This window comes from Venturia canescens, chromosome 9 (assembly GCF_019457755.1).
Source record: "Venturia canescens isolate UGA chromosome 9, ASM1945775v1, whole genome shotgun sequence".
In the NCBI taxonomy this organism is placed as follows: Eukaryota; Metazoa; Arthropoda; class Insecta; order Hymenoptera; family Ichneumonidae; genus Venturia; species Venturia canescens.
Genome location: NC_057429.1, coordinates 5,211,654 through 5,233,371, shown reverse-complemented (window position 1 = coordinate 5,233,371; position 21,718 = coordinate 5,211,654). Strand labels below are relative to the sequence as shown.

The 21,718-nt window shown below is 34.0% G+C and overlaps 1 protein-coding gene across 3 annotated transcripts in view; it reads left to right on the top strand.

Moving 5' to 3' along the window:
- The window catches only part of inaD (inactivation no afterpotential D), a 2,962,486-nt gene that overhangs the window by 2,167,028 nt on the left and 773,740 nt on the right, over positions 1–21,718 (top strand). The window lies entirely within an intron of this gene.

Genomic DNA, 21,718 nt, shown 5'->3' with positions numbered 1-21,718 from the left:
AAATGTCTCTTGCATAACAACGTATTAATTATTGATCGCAAAATACTTTGATCATAACATACCAGCTAAAAGTTGGTCCGAAACATCAACGCCAAACTCCCTAAAAGCTTTCACAAAATTCGAACCATTATCCGTCACAGTTGCTCTAATGTTCGATGGGGTCAAAGCAAATAAGCTATGAATTTGCATTAATTCGCTTGCAATAGCGTCGAAGGAGTGTGTACCGGCGAATCGTTTACACGCGATAGCTGCAGATTTGCGCTATCGCGTATTACTCATTACTATGAATTTTGTAATGGAAAAAAATTCCATCATTCATTACATTGAATTTTGTAATGTAGAAAATTTTTCTTTCTCATCACATTGCATTTTGAAATGATATCAAATTTGCTTCACACATTGCATTACATTTTTTAAGTAAGGATAATCATTTTTACCGTGGGTCAAACTGACCCAATGGTCATAATGACATGTTGCTCGGCTACCAATCGGTATAAAGCTGTTTGCACCGGGTCAAAATGACCCGATAGCAGTTACAACGTTAAATCCGCCTTGGTTCACGATAGCCATCATTGTCTTGCAAATTTCAGTAGCGTTTTTTTGGCACATCTCCTCTATTTTTTTTTTTAAGGGAGTACCGCGTCATATGCTCCAGTCTCATGTCCCTCTTTTTAATATTGAAAGCTGTCAAAATATTTGTATTTTAGTGGTATTTTTATATTTAAAAAAACTGGGATTCACTTTTCATTAACCAATTGAAGAGAGTATGGGAAATATTGTAATTATTTGCACTATTCGTAGGAATAATAATAGCAAATTGACTTGAATAAATCTCGAGTAAAGATACAAGGCCCGTCTTGACTCGCTCTGCCAACAAAATTTTCTTTTTAATACTTGGTGTCAAAACGCTGCCACGTCTCTAGTCTATAGTCTCAAATATCATGACTACAATACTATTAGAAATTGCACGTAATCAATTTCATTGTAGTATTGATATTTAAATTCGCACCAAACTTTACCATCAAATATTTGCCTGAATGAAGGTTTCTAATCTAATGTAGAAGCATAAATTAAGAGATATAAGAAAATGGCATTGAACTGTTTGCAAGTATGTACATGCATTTTCTTATATTCTATAAAGTAAAATGTTCAACCGTCATTTTTTATTATAGTGGCAAAAGCAAAGGCACTTACTTTGAGATGAGATGTGAAGTTCGAGGTTGTTCTTATAGACCCTTTGTATGTTCTCGGTGGCGTACAAAGCTGGCATACAGCTACGATTTCACCGTCTGGGTTCGAGGCTTCGAGGTCGACTTTGAAATACTTCCCGTCAAGGCATGATATTTTTGAAACCGCAGCTTGCAATTTTTCTTTCGGATCATGAGAAATGTCATGAGCAGTTTCTGGTTCCGTATCGATTTCGGTAGGGTCGGTGATATCATCGGCGTCAGTATCATCGAGATTTACGTTTTGGACTCGCATTATTTCTTCATAAACGTTGTTATTCATTCGTGAGCCATCATTTTCGGATTCGTTTGGATTTTATGAAGTCTCGTCAAATGCCATACTTGTCGAAGGTTGAGAATTTCTCGATTTTCTTCGCGGAAATGAGCTCGATGACTCCATTGTATCGTTGTCATCGGTTATAGACTCATCAACGAGCACAGTTGTTGAATTATCAGATTTTTTTGATTTTTTTGGTGGTGGCGAGTCGGTTGACTCCATTTTTCAAAGGAAAGTCACAAATAATAGTGGGAACGAAAAAGGAATTGGTATTTAAAGAAAAAACGAGAATGATGAAAAAATCCAGCGACTCAATCAGTTATCGATCAAAGTGAAAAATAATGATGGAAACAAAAACTCAAAATCAAAGAGAATTATTGATTTCTTTATAAACTGCAAATTACTAAATAACAGAAAAAACTTGTTCCTCAGGTTTGTGGAACTGCCCAATAAATATGATCAATCAGGTAGTTCAATTACGATTTTTTATAAATGCAACAAAAAAAACAGATAAATTTTATTTAACTGGTGTTTTTTTCTCCGGAAATAGAAACAAAAAATTGAATTAGCTTCTTAAAGCACTAATTCATATGAAAAAAAAGAGTTCAGCCGAAATTTTGGCGAAATGAAACAAAAATCGACAACTAAAAAAATTGATAAACTATTTTTGGAACAGAGAAAAAAGAAGGAAAAAAGAGTCTGACTACGTCATTCGTAGGAAGAAGAAAAATAAAAATTACTCTTCAAGATTAGTGAGCCACAGAATACAAACCAAAAGAAATTGTGTCACAGAGTGTGTTGAAATGGAAAAAAATCACAATGAACTTTTTTTTTGAGAAATCAAACTACTAAAGATAAAGAAAGCAGCCACTGCTTACTTTTCAGGAGACAATGATAAAAGAAATGATTATCTTCTTAAAATAATGATGCTGAATAATACAAAATGGATTTGGTCCCAAAGTTTTTTCATAAGGAAAAAATCAATAAAAATTAATTACTTGTTTAGGGTAGAAAAAGTTAGTTATCAATAGAAGGCGAAAGAAAAAAACGAATCAAAACTCGTCACAAAGGATTTTGACAAATGCAAATTATCTAATCTTGGAATCTTTACAGGAAAACAAAAAGTAAAATGAATAATTTACTTCTTATGACTTTATCGCCTATTTTGCAGGAGAACAAACAGAAAAAAATAATTGACGACGATTGTGAAGCGAGAAAAAAAACACAAAATGTGTTGCAAAATATTTTTGACGAAAAAATACTATTTCTTGGAGTAGAACAAAGTAAAAGGTCCGCTATGTCCTGCTCTGTACGGCGCTGTTACTAATCTTTGCAAGAAAAGAAAAAACCCTAGGGAAAAAAAGGTTGGGACAAGTACATTGATGGTCTCTTGTTTCTGGATGACATAGGAAAAAGATTCAGAACCAGGAAAAAAATTCTATAGAAATAATAAACGAAAAATTGAAAACTTCAAAAAAATTCAACAAAAATAAAAAACAATCGAAAAAATTCTGTAAAGAAAAATAAAAAATTTTCAAAAAAATTCATAAATATTGGACAAATTGAAAAATAAACTATCCAAGTTACATGCAGTATAAAAATGTATGATATCAATTGGAGGCCAAGTTTTTATTGATAATTTGAAATATTTATCGAACAAATCGCAAACTTTAATTGAAATTCATGATAATTATTTTCAAGAAAAAAGTTAATGAAAAAAAAGTCATAACGGAAGTTACGTGCAGTACTAAAATGAATTATATCAATTCGAGGTCAAGTATTTATCAGTTATTCGAAATATAATCTCCGGCGACAAATGAGCGTTGAGAATCCTTGTCGGGCTCACAACGTTTTATCAAAATTACTAAAAAATTAATGGAAATAAAATCATTAAAAATTCACATGAAAGTCATTCGTTACTTCAACAAGATACACACTGTAAAGAATCGATTCCCCTCCGACTTTCAGGATCCCCTGGTATTATTCACAACATTCAACTTCGATTGGATCGGTACAAATTATGTTCAAATACGTCTTAAACGTACTTGTCCGGCCCATCACTTTTTATTCAAATTGCTCATTCGAAAACAAATCAAAAACGAAGTTAATGCATGTGTTAATATTAACCCTCTCAGACCGAGACCTATTTCGCGTTGACGGAAAATGTTTCCCTTCATAATTTTATCTCAAAATACTTTCTAGTTTCCGAATCCATTGTGACATTTCAGTTTTTTTGTTGGGAAATATGAATTTTTGAATGTTCGCTGCGCGCAGCACCAGGTTCTTGGGGAGCAAAATCAGGAAAATTTACGAATGAATCTAGCACCGAATACCTTAAATACATCATATTAGCTTCCCTTTGAAAGGAAATAACGTTTGGAGTACGAAAAAAGAATGTATACCCACTTTTCTTTTGCGATAACTAAAGCACCATTTCACACAACGCCAGCTCAACATGAAACTCCGACTTCATATTGATATTTCGATGAGTTAAAGCAATTTATCTCTTGGTTTAGGAGTATCTAAGGTGCAATCTAACCTTGCTTCATGGGAATAGGCAGTTAGAACCCCGACCTTACTGACCGATGCAGTTTTATTGGGCCTGGAAGCGCGTGTTGCGTAGAAGCAACATACGGTCCGAGAGGGTTAAGGAACAGTAATTCCCGAGAAAATAATTTTCCTTCGAATCGCTCTTGTCAAAATGAAACGAAAATGAAAGATGAAGTTGATTAATCTATTTATATTATATGGAGTCATAATTCACAACAAAATCATTTTTCTTCAAATTCCAGGAATCCACGTGTCGTACTCGACTAGTGATATTTATCAAAATGTGTACGTGATTATAGAAAAAAAAACATTGCATGGCTGAGTAGGTTCGAAAATTTCTAGTAATGCGCCGGATAATTTCTCATTTTCATTGGTTCTTACCGAATGGTATGTGTTCACTGAAGAAAATCAGAAGTGGATATTGCTATACGAACTTGCAAACAATCAAGTTCAAATTACTTGGAGATATTATTTTTATTTCTATCCATTTTATTATATTTGTCATTATAGAACAGCCCTAATTTGTTTTCGAATGAGCAATTTGAATAAAAAGTGATGGGCCGGACAAGTACGTTTAAGACGTATTTGAACATAATTTGTACCGATCCAATCGAAGTTGAATGTTGTGAATAATACCAGGGGATCCTGAAAGTCGGAGGGGAATCGATTCTTTACAGTGTGTATCTTGTTGAAGTAACGAATGACTTTCATGTGAATTTTTAATGATTTTATTTCCATTAATTTTTTAGTAATTTTGATAAAACGTTGTAAGCCCGACAAGGATTCTCAACGCTCATTTGTCGCCGGAGATAAATACTTGACCTCGAATTGATATAATTCATTTTAGTACTGCACGTAACTTCCGTTATGACTTTTTTTTCATTAACTTTTTTCTTGAAAATAATTATCATGAATTTCAATTAAAGTTTGCGATTTGTTCGATAAATATTTCAAATTATCAATAAAAACTTGGCCTCCAATTGATATCATACATTTTTATACTGCATGTAACTTGGATAGTTTATTTTTCAATTTGTCCAATATTTATGAATTTTTTTGAAAATTTTTTATTTTTCTTTACAGAATTTTTTCGATTGTTTTTTATTTTTGTTGAATTTTTTTGAACTTTTCAATTTTTCGTTTATTATTTCTATAGAATTTTTTTCCTGGTTCTGAATCTTTTTCCTATGTCATCCAGAAACAAGAGACCATCAATGTACTTGTCCCAACCTTTTTTTCCCTAGGGGAAGTTTATGGTTTGATATCACGCCTTTTTTCTCAAAAGTTCCTCATTTATGTTATGACGGTTATAGGATTTTAGTATAAATTTCAATGAATTAATTGCTTAGTACATTTTTATAGATTCCATTCTCATACGAACATTTTTTATGGGATAATCTTTTTCATGAAATTATCAGCAAATAAGGGACCATCAATGTACTTTTCCCAATCTTATTTTCCCTGTGTATGATCTTCGGCTTATAAAGTTGGTTTCCACCATAAAAAACCAATTTTTCGTAAAAATTGTAGTGAAAATATTTCGTCACAAGTCTGCTCTTGAACTTTGGCGATTTTTTTCCTCATACTCTAATATGTTATGCCTATTAGGAACTCAACAGCATGGAGGAATCCGGGATGAGGCCCGAGAAATGAATTTCGGTTTATAATGTTGGTTTCCACGTAAAAGACGAATTTTTCTTCAAAATTGTACTGAAAATATTTCGGCACTGGTTTGGTCTTGGACTTTGGTGATTTTTCTCCTTGTCTTCTAATATGTTTTGTCTATTGGGAATCCAAGAGCATGAAGAAATACGTGTTGTGGGCCATAATATGATTTTCGGCTTATAACGTTGGTTTCCACGAAATAAGATCTATTTTTCGTCAAAATTGTACTGGAAATATTTCGTCACAGGTCTGTCTTTAGACTTTGGCTATTTTTTTTCTTCTACTCTAATATGCTATGCTTATTGGGAACCCAAGAGAATGGTAGAAAGCGGGTTGGGGGCCGAGATATGATTTTCAGCTTATAACGTTGGTTTCCACGAAAAAGGACCTATTTTTCGTCAAAATTGTACTGGAAATATTTCGGCACTGGTTTGTTTTTCCACGTTGGTGATTTTCCCCCTTATCTTCTAATATGTTTTGTATAATAGGAACCCAAGAGACTGAAGAAATGCGTCTCGTGGGCTGTAATATGATTTTCGGCTTATAACGTTGGTTTCCGCGACAACAGATCTATTTTTCGTCAAAATTGTACTGAAAATATTTCATCACCTGTCTGTCCTTGGCCTTTGGCGATTTTTTCCAAGTCTTCATACCAAGAAAGAACTGATGTAAAGATTTCCTTAATAGAAAAGATTTTATTTATCCCTTTTCTTCAAAATTCAAATGAAAGATAGATCAAATTCATAACACGAAAAATCCAACGGATTTGCCCACTTTAAATGTCGCTTTTGCATTCTGAATCTAGAGATTTCATTTCATCCAAAACGTGCCCTCAATGAAATATATTTCCAAAGTTTGTAAGTGGCCGCTGAGGTCCCATTATCCACAGTTTGATAGTTGCTGAAAAAAAGTACCCGAAAACTTCTAACATTTATTATGCCAGAACTCAAAGCAGCAAAAAAAACTAAGCGAACTTGATTCAACAAAGCAACAGAATTCAAAGACGTTTAAGGTACCTGCATTGGTTTTGGAGGAAAACCTATTCAGGACAATTCAGAAATTAATTTAGAAATTCGAAAACTCACAATGGAGTAGAAAAAGGAAAATTGAAGTATTTAGAAATGCGGAAGACTTTTGTGATGAATTTTCTAGATTACATGATACGGTTGGAGTAAATGATTTGAATGATTGGCACACATGCTGCAACACAGAAATATCAAAGTTTGGAAGTATTCGCTGTATATCAGTCATACAAACTTCAATACTATTTGAAAAGGAACACTTAAAAACTTGCATTTACCTTACATATTACCATAATCAAAGATAAGGGGTGATCCGTCGCATATATATTTATCCACAGAAATTTCAGAGTTCGCAGGTATCTGCTGCGGTTCAATGTATCTGCGCAATGAGCTTCGAAGACAGCAATTTCAAATCTATCCATAAATGAGCAACTGAAGACTTTTATAATCAATTTTTTACTTCATATAGATGTTACAGTCAGAGTCAAAATGTAAAATGAATGACACAGTATTTAAATTGTATAGTTTGCAGATTTTTGCAGTATTTTAATGATCCGAATCTACAGCATTATAATGAAAAGTTGTCAAAAGTCATGATGTTACATTAAAATGACATAGCGCACATGCCATTCAGCAATTCTGTAAGTTTCTGGGGATGTTGGTAGGCATCATATTTGATCGCATCCAAAACTGAGCAACAGTAGACTTATCGGAATGAATTTTTTTTATAATTCCATATTTGTAGTTTGCAAAGTGGAAATACTCAACATACATGTCATTCTATAAGTTTTGTTATCAAAATTTGTGTTTGCATACCGCATTCCTAAGATACGACTTTTCATATCATCAGCAAAAAAAGCATCCATAGGCTTTCTGGAAAAGTTTCCAAATTTATCACTCGTCAGACCTAATGGGAAAAGAATAACTACAAACTATACCAAGACCAGATGTTTTTTTGAAAATCTCATTTACAAAATGTGTAATTCAAGATCATGGTTAGAAACCTCTCGAATCATGTTACCACAATCATCATGAAGGAGTAGAAAATCATAGGACACATATTAGGGAACGAATTAATAATATGAATCGATCCGCTGCAAACTGATGGGGTGGAAACAAGGATCAGAGAGGGCAGAGCCAAACTGAATATCAAGCAAAATATGGGGATGTTTAAAAATAATGATGACACAAGAAATAAATTAGAAAACATTTATTCAATTAAAGTTTCTAATATCATTCTAACAGTTGCGTGTATTTTTGTTCTATTTATTCGTATATATAACCTATGTACACATGATATATAATCACGCCACTGACAATATATTCGCACTGGACAATATTTCTCGTATTCTGGTTTAATTGAAGGATTATTTCAGTTAACACTTATTTCCAATCGAACGAAATGATGAAATCTTGAAAAGTTTCGTTGACATATGCATCGCGCATTTTTTATATTCTTTTTCACACACACATCACAGACTATATTTACGTGGCCGCTTTGATACCGGTTTAATATATCACAAATAACAAAATAAATAGTAATATGCACTTCATTAGATGACGAAAATTATTTTTTTATTGATCCCGCACGTACTTCGTAATGTCGAATCTCTGTTCATACGATCAAAAACTGACACATGGTTTGTACATTATTATATGTATATCGATCGAATTTATGACTGCTGTTACCAGCTGTGCTGCGCCGTGTGCTACGTTCTGAAGTTGACGTCAGATTTCCAATCATCAACAACTAATTTCAACAACCAATGACAACGTTTAAAAATGGATGTCGTCAGATCCAACCAATCAGAAACTCGAGAGCATCAAAGTGCCTTTGATTGTGTTGTAAATATAGACGCATAAATTCTAGAATGTGTTGGTAACTTTTGCATAATCTTGAGCCTGTGCAAAGTTTTTTCTCAGCAATTACGCCACCGATCATGCTGATTGTGGGTGGAATCGAAACAGAATTTATTAATTAATCTCCAGTTCAATTTTCAAAGCCTCAGATGACTCAGGAGTTTCGTAATTGAACAAAATGACATGCCAATTTTACCCCCACCACCGCGAATCGTTTTATTCAGAGAAAAGATAGTCTCGGCGAGCTCGGGCCAGCAGACGACAGGGCTGTCAATGTACTTGTCCCGAGACTCTACCGAGTCTCTTGATAAAACAAATTATATCCCAAAGCTTTTGTAGATAAAAAGCAAAGAAAATAAACTTTTTTATATAAGAAAAAATTATTGATTAATAGGCTTTGCCGCCTATTTTACAGAAGAAAAAATAGAAAAAAAAAATTGTTGACGATTGTGAAGCGAGAAAAAAAACAACAAAATTTGTCGCAAAATATTTTTGATGAAAAAAATACTATTTTTTAGAGTAAAACAAAATAAAGGGTCCGCTATGACTGCTCTGTACGGCGCTGCCTACTTATCTTTGTAAGAGAAGAAAAAACAAAACAAAGTATATGCCAAAACTATTATAAATGAATAACAAATGAAAATAATTTTTTTTCTTTAGTAGAAAAAGATCATATGGAAAATAACGTTTGATTGCTCTTCTCGCAAAAAGAAAAAAAGGAAAGGAATGGTATAGTGAAGGAATCGTGTATCGCTGTTTAAAAATGAATAAATAAGAAACCACAATTAAATCGAAGTAGTAACGCACAAAATTAAAAAAAATGAATCCCTATAACGTACCACAAAATGCAAAATTAATAAGACTTTTTCACGTCGGAGAACAATTGTAGATCACAGCAAATTGTTTCGCGAAATTTCACGTCCGATCACGTCCGGGAACTCACTCGATTCGTCCTGCGGCAACTACTGTGATAATATGAAGGAAGCGTGGACTGCTCAAAGGCTTGAACGGCCTTGACATGGGCGTGTAATGTTTACATATTTTGTGTGTTACCGTTTTGAAAACACAATAAACGCGAGCTCTCGATTCGTTTTCATTCATGTTCTTTCTTTGTCTCTTTGAATACTTTCTCGATCTTCAAAGCAGTGACCATGTGTTTGAGCGAGAAGTCAAAACAGTAAATGAACAAAATGAATAAAGAAATGAGTATAACGGATGGTTCTTCGAAAAATGTAACGAGATCCGTTCTTCATGTATCCACTTTAATTCTTTCTTCTTTTAATAATTTTTTTCACATTGCACTTTCGTCACGACAGCGTAATACGAATAATTTTTCGGCGTCATCGGACGATTGGCTGCTATCGATTATCTATTATTCTCTGGAGTGAGAAAGATAGAGGCATTTATTTTTAGTTATCACTTTTTTGAAGGCAATCATACACGATAACTTTGCTGTATCGAGCCATCATTATTTTATTTCCTCCCGGCGAGTGCGTAAGCAATATTTGGGCGAAGAATTCGTGGAGGATAAAATTTTAATATCGTCACCTATTTTTTCTTCATTGTTCATCTGTTCATTCAAGTAAATAAGCTTCGGCATATGCCAATTTGCTAATTTGATTGTTGGAGTCGTGCATTATTTTTAAATTCTGCATTACCAGTTACCATAGTAATGACTAATGGAAGCTTTTCGCAGCATCCATTACTTTAGTATTGGATAATGGAAAGCTTTCACATTGTCCATTATTTCAGTAATATAGTCAATGTAACAATTTTCTCATTGTGCATTACTAAAGTAATGGGCAATGCACCGACTTTCCCATTACCCATTATTTTAGTAATGTATAATGGAATACTTCGCGAATTACCCATTACTTGAATAATGAATAATTTCACGATTATTCCATTATCCATAAATAATGTAATGCATAATAGTCTGTTTGTTGCATTGCTCGGCATTCATGTAATGCTCAATGATGTTCATTATCAAATTTGCATTGTATTTGTAATGTATATTGCATTATTTTTACATTATAATTTCGGCAACCCTGCTCTCACCTAAGAATCTTGAGTTCAAACGGAATCGAATGAACCCGGCCCTCTTAGCGTGAGAGAGGAAAGGTGGTATTTTATTTGAATTCTGAGTGGTATAGTATCGATGTTATTTTGCTCATTGATTTTAGAGCTATTTTGGTAAAGAGTGAAAATTTTATGTTTCTTTATTCTCGTTTTTGTTGGCGAGTTTGAAGTGGCGAGATCTGGAGGCAAGACTGGCGTTTTGTATTTGCGAGTGCGAGTCAAGCTCTACAAGATTCGAGACGAAACTGGCTCTTTGTTTACTCAGAGAGCGTTGTTGCTTTAGCGAGTCTAGCGTGGCGAGATTCGAGACGAGACTGGCTCGCGGAGCTTCTGCGCTCGGGTTTTTATACTCTCTCGAACAAAGGAAATTTTTGAAAGTGTCAAAAGAATCAAATAACAAGTAAAAAATAATAAACCGAAAAATCGCCCTTGAAATCATTTTGGAAACCGATGCCTCATTCTTCTTATTTGATTCGAACAGCTAAATCAATTGGAAAAAATTCCATCTAATTTACGTGCAACATTAAAATTTATTATATCAATTCGAGGCCAAGTATTTTCTAATGAATTGAAAAAAGTTACCATTTGAATTACGTGCAGCACTAAAATTTATGATATCAATCGGTGGACAAGTATTTTATTAGTAACTCCAAATTTTGACATTATCAAGAGACTCGGTAAGTCTCGGGACAAGTACATTGACAGCCCTGTCGTCTGCTGGCCCGAGGCTCTCGCCGAGACTATATCAAGAGACTCGGTAGAGTCTCGGGACAAGTACATTGACAGCCCTGTCGTCTGCTGGCCCGAGGCTCTCGCCGAGACTATATTATCTCTGAATAAAGTAAATTTCGGTGGTGGGGGTAAAATTGACATGTCATTTTCTTGAATTGCGAAGCTCAGGAGTTATGTCGCAATTTGAAAATTGAACCTTCAGCTAATTAAGAAATTCTTTTTCGATTGCGCCCAAAATCAATACGATCGGTGGTGTAATTGCTGAGAAAAAACTTTGCACGGGCTCAAGATTATGCAAAAGTTACTAACACATCTATGGATTTACTGTGTCTGTACAGAACACCATCAAAGGCCTCTTGATGCCAGCTATAACCCATTTCTATGGAAGCTCGGGTCCGCGGATCCCGGCTACAGAAATAATGAGTTGTGATTGGTCAGGACACTTGCTGTACCGTTCCAGCGGAATACAGTTTATGAATATATATACAAGGCCATCTGTCAGCCGTCAGTTATTGAAGTTATAACAAACGGATTTTCGACATTACGAAGTGCGGGGTGACAAAAAAATATTTTTCATCTAATAAAGTGTTAAATATGTATTCATTTTATTAAAAATAGTGGTATGTGGTGTTCATACAGTATTACGAAAACCAGACATATAGTGACTTTGACGTGATATATAGTACATCCATCTGTCAGTTTTTGATGGCATGAGCAAATTAATAGCAACAGCGATCTGAATGATAAAATTTCGGAGAAATAGTGCGAGCTGTATGAATTCGATTCAAAATTCTTATATGACTATAAAAAAAAATGTTATGTAAGTTTTGTGAAAACCATGTGGGTTAGTTTACACTCATCGCAATCGGTTCGCGAGTGTTTGTTATATAGAACATATATTAGTATTGGGAAATTTCTTCTTGTACAAATTCTTTGATTTTACGTTTATTTATGACATAATTTTGTTACAATCCTGGTTCTGGTTCTTCAAAAATTTTCAACGGGAGTTATGTGAGAAAAATAAACTTTCGCTCATTATAACCTCTCAAACGTTCTTTCCAAACAGAAATTTTATGTTGTGTAATTACATTATAGAAAAAATATGCGTGATTGTATGTAAATGAATGCAAATAAATGTTGAAAAATTTCGGTCAAGTAAAAGTGTCTAATTCAATGTATTGTTGTCATATTTTCTTTCATTTCGTTTGGCTGTGTTCACCGGGCCCTTTTTCCCACCTCCTTAGCTTACAGTGTATCCATACCAATTTCTATTCATTCTCTAGACAATTCGAGTGACATTCGTATTTCTATTTCCTCATATTGATGTCAATAAATTGGAAAATTCATAACAAAAAGTTTTCATGATTGCTTGTTTACAAACACGAGTTTTAAAAAATCTTTGAGCCATGTAAATACATAGATATTCACTTGAATTGTTGCATGATGAATTTGGAAATTCATTTCAATAAGTCATTAGTTGCTTATTTTTCGTGATATCAAAATTTGTATCTCCCAAATGCAATGAACACATCTTAAGTTTGACAACATGATGAAGCGATACGTATATTGAGTATTTCCAGACCATGTTTACGATTGGCATTATGGATTAAAAAATTCATGTGTGTGAGTCTACGCCTGATCATTTCTGGATGTGATCAAATATTTTGTCTGTTTATAACCATGGAGACATACTAAATTATACTATTTGATTTACTTCAACATGCAGCGTATCTGTCACTTTTTACACTACTAGGGTATATTAGCGCGCGCTGAAGCGCGCGTATAGGGGTTTATTAGCGCTGCTGCGCCCAAGGAAAGCTTATAACCACTCGCGTATGCACCACTGCCAAATTGATAGTAAACATGAAACTGACAGCAAAACTCCGAATTTGAAAGCCCCAGCGACTAATCACAGTACGAATAGAGCGACAACAATGCCCCTCGTTGGTGACCAACTTCGGACGTTACTCACCAACTTTTTAGAAGGGGACTAGGGTATATTAGCGCGCGCTGAAGCGCGCGTATAGGGGTTTATTAGCGCTGCTACGCCCAAGGAAAGCTTATAACCACTCGCGTATACACCACTGCCAAATTGATAGTAAACAACTGTGAAATTGACAGCAAGACTCCGAATTTGAAAGCCCCAGCGACCAATCACAGTACGAATAAAGCGACAACAATGCCCCTCGTTGGTGACCAACTTCGGACGTTACTCACCAACTTTTTAGAAGGGGATTTGATTTACTTCAACATGCAGCGTATCTGTCACTCTATTTATTGAATATGCCATAATAAGTTTCAAAAATGTGGTTCGGGTAATTTTAAAGTTTTTTGCCCCATAGCACCAAAGTTTGTATTACTGGTACGCAGCGAATACCTATGAACTTTGATATTCCTGCGAAGCGGTAGGTGTGCCAATCTTTTCACTTTTTGGTTCCAACTGTAATATATGAATGAGATACATGAAACAATTATGCGTTCTGTTCACTTTCAAGTGCGCTGTCTTTTTTCCTTTTAGTTTTGGCATAATAAATTTTATGAATCGGTGGTAATTTTTTCTGTCTGTACCAAAATTTAGATGAATAAATCGCAGCGAATACTTGCAAATTTGGAAAATTCTGTGTATTGACATGCATGCCAGGTATTAGTGCTTCCTTTTTTGATTATGGAATATGGATATCTACAAATAATTAAAATTATACATGAATTATAGGATTTGGAAATGGATTATATAAATAATAATCAATAATAAAAAATAATGATGAATGATACAAAAAGTCAGCGATGACCTATTTATGAATGGCATAAGAAGTTATGTTTTCAAAATGCAATGCTCATATTAAAAAGTAAGCAATTCTGTTGGTCTTGACGGACTTCATACTTTTTCTTTTGTCCGGTTGAACCTTGGTGGCTACATGCAGAGTTTGAAAATTTTGTGCATCGACGTGGGTGCGTCAACTTTCTATCTCTGGGAATGATAATACGAATGGAAAAGATTGCTTCAAAAAGTCCTTGGAAGCACGTTTTTTAATGAAATAAAAATAACTAGCATTAGAATTCAATAAACATATGTGAAAATTGCGAATTCTGATGGACTTGGTGAACATTATATATATTTTTTTCTTTCTCCTTCTGGCAAATTTTAAGGAAAATCAATCGAAAAATTCGTTTCATTGAAAAATCTTCATGTTTTCTTTATTCACAATGATTTCATCAAAACAGATGAAAACAAAATTTATAAATGAAGGGGGAAAATTCCGCAATGATACAAAATATTGAAAAACCTTACGGAATATGATTTTAATCCCACAAAATTATAGACACGTTCGAAATGGTTGAAAAATTGAGGATATCACTTCAAACATTCGAAGAATATAAAACTGTTATAAATTGTATAAAACTTAAAGAAAATCATTGGAGAAATTATTTTTAAATATCACAATAGAAACATTGGAGAACTTTAGAAAATCTTATTTAAGAATATTTTTTGTGGTTTAGAACTACCACAGAAAAAAGATTTGATATCAAGCCGTAAAAATCCTCTCTCGGGGAAAAAAATTTTTAACAATTACACTGATGATCGCTCGTTCTCGCATTATGCCACAAAAAATGTAAACAAAACATCTTAAATCACACTACAAAAATAATTTCGAACCGTAAGAAAGTATTAAATATATTACAATCCTACAGCATTAGTGAATAGTATTCTTCACTAGTATACTGATTGTGCGGTATCAAGAGACTCGGTAGAGTCTCGGGACAAGTACATTGACAGCCCTGTCGTCTGCTGGCCCGAGACTCTCGCCGAGACTATACTTTCTCTGAATAAAACGATTCGCCGTGGTGGGGGTAAAATTGGCATGTGATTTTATTGAATTACGAAGCTCAGGAGCCATTTAGCAACTTGAAAATTGAAGTTTAAGCCAATTAAGTAATTCTCTTTCGATTCCGCCCTAAATCAGCATGATCGGTGTTGTAATTGCTGAGAAAAAACTTTGCACGGGTTCAAGATTATGCAAAAGTTACCAACACATTCAAGAATTTATGCGTCTGTATTTATAAACACCATCAAAGGCACTTTGATGCTCTCGAGTTTCTGATTCGTTGGATCTGACGACATCCATTTTTAGACGTTGTGATTGGTTGTTGAAATTAGTTGTTGATGATTGGAAATCTAACGTCAACTTCAGAACGTAGCACACGGCGCAGCACAGCTGGTATCAGCAGTCATAAATTCGACCGATATACATATATATATGTACAAACCATGTGTCAGTTTTTGATCGTATGAACAGAGTTTCGACATTACGAAGTGCGTGCGGGATCAATAAAAAAATAATTTTCGTCATCTAATGAAGTGCATATTACTATTTATTTTGTTATTTGTGATATATTAAACCGGTATCAAAGCGGCCGCGTAAATGTAGTCTGTGATGTGTGTGTGAAAAAGAATATAAAAAATGCGCGATGCATATATGTCAACGAAACTTTTCAAGATTTCATTATTTCGTTCGATTAGAAATAAGTGTTAACTGAAATAATCCTTCAATTAAACCAGAGTACGAGAAATATTGTCGAGTGCGAATAAATTGTCAGTGGCGTGGTTATATATCATGTGTACATAGGTTATATATACGAATAAATGGAACAAAAATACACGCAACCGTTAGAACGATATTAGAAACTTTAATTGAATAAATATTTTCTAATTTATTTCTTGTGTCGTGATTATTTTTAAACATCCCCATATTTTGCTTGATATTCAGTTTGGCTCTGCCCTCTCCGATCCTTGTTTTCACCCGCTCAGTTTGCAGCGGATCGATTCATATTCTTAATTCGTTCCCTAATATGTGTTCTATGATTTTCTACTCCTTCATGATGATTGTGGTAACATGATTCGAGAGGTTTCTAACCATGATCTTGAATTGCACATTTTGTAAATCAGATTTTCAAAAAAAAATCTGGTCTTGGTATAGTGTGTAGTTATTCTTTTCCCATTAGGTCTGTCGAGTGATAAATTTGGAAACTTTTCCAGAAAGCCTTTGGATGCTTTTTTTGCTGATGATATGAAAAGTCGTATCTTAGGAATGCGGTATGCAAACACAAATTTTGATAACAAAACTTATAGAATGACATTTATGTTGAGTATTTCCACTTTGCAAACTACAAATATGGAATTATAAAAAAAATTCATTCCGATAAGTCTACTGTTGCTCAGTTTTGGATGCGATCAAATATGATGCCTACCAACATCCCCAGAAACTTACAGAATTGCTGAATGCAATGTGCGCTATGTCATTTTAATGTAACATCATGACTTTTGACAACTTTTCATTATAATGCTGTAGATTCGGATCATTAAAATACTGCAAAAATCTGCAAACTATACAATTCAAATACTGTGCCATTCATTTTACATTTTGACTCTAACTGTAACATCTATATGAAGTAAAAAATTGATTATAAAAGTCTTCAGTTGCTCATTTATAGATAGATTTGAAATTACTGTCTTAGAAGCTCATTGCGCAGATACATTGAACCGCAGCAGATACCTGCGAACTCTGAAATTTCTGTGGATAAATATATATGCGACGGATCACCCCTTATCTTTGATTATGGTAATATGTAATGGAACTTGGTTCGGCAAGTTTTTAAGTGTTCCTTTTCAAAACTTTGATATTTCTGTGTTGCAGCATGTGTGCCAATCATTCAAATCATTTCCTCCAACCGTATCATGTAATCTAGAAAATTCATCACAAAAGTCTTCCGCATTTCTAGATACCTCAATTTTTCTTTTTCTACTCCATTGTGAGTTTTCGAATTTCTAAATTAATTTCTGAATTGTCCTGAAATGGTTTTTCTCCAAAACCAATGCAGGTACCTTAAACGTTTTTGAATTCTGTTGCTTTGTTGAATTAAGTTCGCTTAGTTTTTTTTGCTGCTTTGAGTTCTGGCATAATAAATGTTAGAAGTTTTCGGGTACTTTTTTTCAGCAACTATCAAACTGTGGATAATTAGACCTCAGCGGCCACTTACAAACTTTGGAAATATATTTCATTGAGGGCACGTTTTGGATGAAATCAAATCTCTAGATTCAGAATGCAAAAGCGACATTTAAAGTGGGCAAATCTGTTAGATTTTTCGTGTCTTGAATTTGATCTATCTTTCATTTGAATTTTGAAGAAAAGGGATAAATAAAATCTGTTCTATTAAGGAAATCTTTACATCAGTTCTTTCTTGGTATGAAGACTTGGAAAAAATCGCCAAAGGCCAAGGACAGACAGGTGACGAAATATTTTCAGTACAATTTTGACGAAAAATAGATCTTTTGTCGCGGAAACCAACGTTATAAGCCGAAAATCATATTACAGCCCACGAGACGCATTTCTTCACTCTCTTGGGTTCCTATTACACAAAACATATTAGAAGATAAAGGGGAAAATCACCAACGTGGAAGAAGAAACCAGTGCCGAAATATTCCAGTACAATTTTGACGAAAAATAGGTCCTTTTTCGTGGAAACCAACGTTATAAGCCGAAAATCATATCTCGGCCCCCAACCCGCTTTCTACCATTCTCTTGGGTTCCCAATAAGCATAGCAAATTAGAGTAGAAGAAAAAAAATAGCCCAACTCCATGGACAGACCTGTGACGGAATATTTTCTGTATAATGTTGACGAGAAATTTGTTGTTTTTCGTGGAAACCAACATTATAGGCCGAAAATCATATCTCGGCCCGCAACACACTTTTCCCCATGCTCTTGGGTTCCAAATAGACGAAACATATTAGAGTACAAGGAAAAAAATCGCCAAAGTCCAAAGACAGACCTGTGACGAAATATTTCCAGTACAATTTTAACGAAAAATAGATCTTATTTCGTGGAAACCAACGTTATAAGCCGAAAATCGTATTATGGCCCGCAACACGCATTTCTTCATGCTCTTGGATTCCCAATAGACAAAACATATTAGAAGACAAGGAGAAAAATCACCAATGTCCAAGACCAAACCAGTGCCGAAATATTTTCAGTACAATTTTGAAGAAAAATTGGTCTTTTACGTGGAAACAAACATTATAAACCGAAATTCATTTCGCGGGCCTCATCCCGGATTCCTCCATGCTGTTGAGTTCCTAATAGGCATAACATATTAGAGTATAAGGAAAAAAATCGCCAAAGTTCAAGAGCAGACTTGTGACGAAATATTTTCACTACAATTTTTACGAAAAATTGGTCTTTTATGGTGGAAACCAACTTTATAATCCGAACATCATACCTAGGGAAAATAAGATTGGGAAAAGTACATTGATGGTCCCTTATTTGCTGATAATTTCATGAAAAAGATTATCCCATAAAAAATGTTCGTATGAGAATGGAATCTATAAAAATGTACTAAGCAAATAATTCATAGAAATTTATACTAAAATCCTATAACCGTCATAACATAAATGAGGAACTTTTGAGAAAAAAGGCGTGATATCAAACCATAAACTTCCCCTAGGGGAAAAAAGGTTGGGACAAGTACATTGATGGTCTCTTGTTTCTGGATGACATTGAAAAAAGATTTAGAACCAGGAAAAAAATTCTATAAAAATAATAAACGAAAAATTGAAAAGTTCAAAAAAATTCAACAAAAATAAAAAAACAATCGAAAAAATTCTGTAAAGAAAAATAAAAAAATTTCAAACAAATTCATAAATATTGAAGATATTGAAAAATGTACTATCCAAGTTACATGTAGTATAAAAATGTATGATATCAATTGGAGGCCAAGTTTTTATTGATAATTTGGAATATTTATCCTACAAATTGGAAACTTTAATGAAATTCATGATAATTATTTTCACGAAAAAAGTTAATGAAACAAAAGTCATAACGGAAGTTACGTGCAGTACTAAAATGTATTATATCAATTCGAGGTCAAGTATTTATCAGTTATTCGAAATATAATCTCCGGCGACAAATGAGCGTTGAGAATCCTTGTCGGGCTCACAACGTTTTATCAAAATTACTAAAAAATTAATGGAAATAAAATCATTAAAAATTCACATGAAAGTCATTCGTTACTTCAACAAGGTACACACTTTAAAGAATCGATTCCCCTCCGACTTTCAGGATCCCCTGGTATTATTCACAACATTCAACTTCGCTTGGATCGGTACAAATTATGTTCAAATACGTCTTAAACGTACTTGTCCGGCCCATCACTTTTTATTCAAATTGCTCATTCGAAAACAAATCAGGGCTATTCTATAATGACAAATATAATAAAATGGATAAAAATAAAAATAATATCTCCAAGTAATTTGAACTTGATTGTTCGCAAGTTCGTATAGCAATATCCACTTCTCATTTTCTTCAGTGAACACATACCATTCGGTAAGAACCAATGAAAATGAGAAATAATCAGGCGCATTACTAGAAATTTTCGAACCTACTCAGCCATGCAATGTTTTTTTTTCTATAGTCACGTACACATTTTGATAAATATCACTAGTCGAGTACGACACGTGGATTCCTGGAATTTGTAGAAAAATGATTTTGTTGTGAATTATGACTCCATATAATATAAATAGATTAATCAACTTCATCTTTCATTTTCGTTTCATTTTGACAAGAGCGATTCGAAGGAAAATTATTTTCTCGGGAATTACTGTTCCTTAATATTAACACATGCATTAACTTCGTTTTTAATTTGTTTTCGAATGAGCAATTTGAATAAAAAGTGTTGGGCCGGACAAGTACGTTTAAGACGTATTTGAACATAATTTGTACCGATCCAATCGAAGTTGAATGTTGTGAATAATACCAGGGGATCCTGAAAGTCGGAGGGGAATCGATTCTTTAAAGTGTGTACCTTGTTGAAGTAACGAATGACTTTCATGTGAATTTTTAATGATTTTATTTCCATTAATTTTTTAGTAATTTTGATAAAACGTTGTGAGCCCGACAAGGATTCTCAACGCTCATTTGTCGCCGGAGATTATATTTCGAATAACTGATAAATACTTGACCTCGAATTGATATAATACATTTTAGTACTGCACGTAACTTCCGTTATGACTTTTGTTTCATTAACTTTTTTCTTGAAAATAATTATCATGAATTTCATTAAAGTTTCCAATTTGTTGGATAAATATTCCAAATTATCAATAAAAACTTGGCCTCCAATTGATATCATACATTTTTATACTACATGTAACTTGGATAGTACATTTTTCAATATCTTCAATATTTATGAATTTGTTTGAAATTTTTTTATTTTTCTTTACAGAATTTTTTCGATTGTTTTTTTATTTTTGTTGAATTTTTTTGAACTTTTCAATTTTTCGTTTATTATTTTTATAGAATTTTTTTCCTGGTTCTAAATCTTTTTTCTATGTTCAGTCTTTTTTCGATAAATCAGATGTTACAAGCCAAAATCATATCTCGGCCTCCAACCCGTTTTCCATCGTGCTCTTGGGTTCCTAATTGACGAAACGTATTAAAGTACAAGGAAAAAAATCGCCAAAGTCTGAGTGAAGACCTGTGACGAAATATCAAGAGACGCGGTAGCGGCTCGACGCCAAGTATTAAAAAAAAAACGAGAGTGTAAAAGAAAAATAAGCGCGAGCCCTGCTGCACTCTTATATACGCGAATATGTCGATTTATGACGTCATAACGTTTTTCAAACTGTTCTCACGGATAAACCATTGCAGTTAAAAATCTGAAAATTGATGAAGATTTTTTTACGATTTTTCTCTTTCAATTGATCTATGTTGCAAGTAAATCCGTTCATTCAATCTCGAGATATGATGATTTAGACGATTAAAATTGAGTGTTTCGGTACGCGCTAGTCGCTTGGAGTCAGTGTTACGTCCAGAAGGGACGAACGTAATTGTTATTATTCCGAAGGGTTCGAGATGGACAAGAAACAGAGTTTACTTTAAAGACGCTGCCACCAACCTACGAGAAGCGTAGGATTTTTATGAGATTAAGATCGCCTATGTGGTCCCGTACGGGCCCCGGGGGAGTTGACGGGATCGCTCAAGGTAGTAATACAAGACAGGTTATTTAGCATTCGTAATTTCGAGTTTATTCAAAGAAGTGAAATAGAGAGGGACAAAGAACATGAACGGAGAGTAGAACACTTACAATTGCTGGGTTTGAGGGGACAATTCTCCCCTCCTTTTCCACACTGACACGCCGCAGCACCGCGTTACAAGAGACGCGCGGTGGTTACACACGCATACACACACAAAAGAAAATAGCGAAAAAAGTACGAAGAGGTAGAAGAAAGTTATAGTGGGTGCTCGCAAAAGTCTGCAA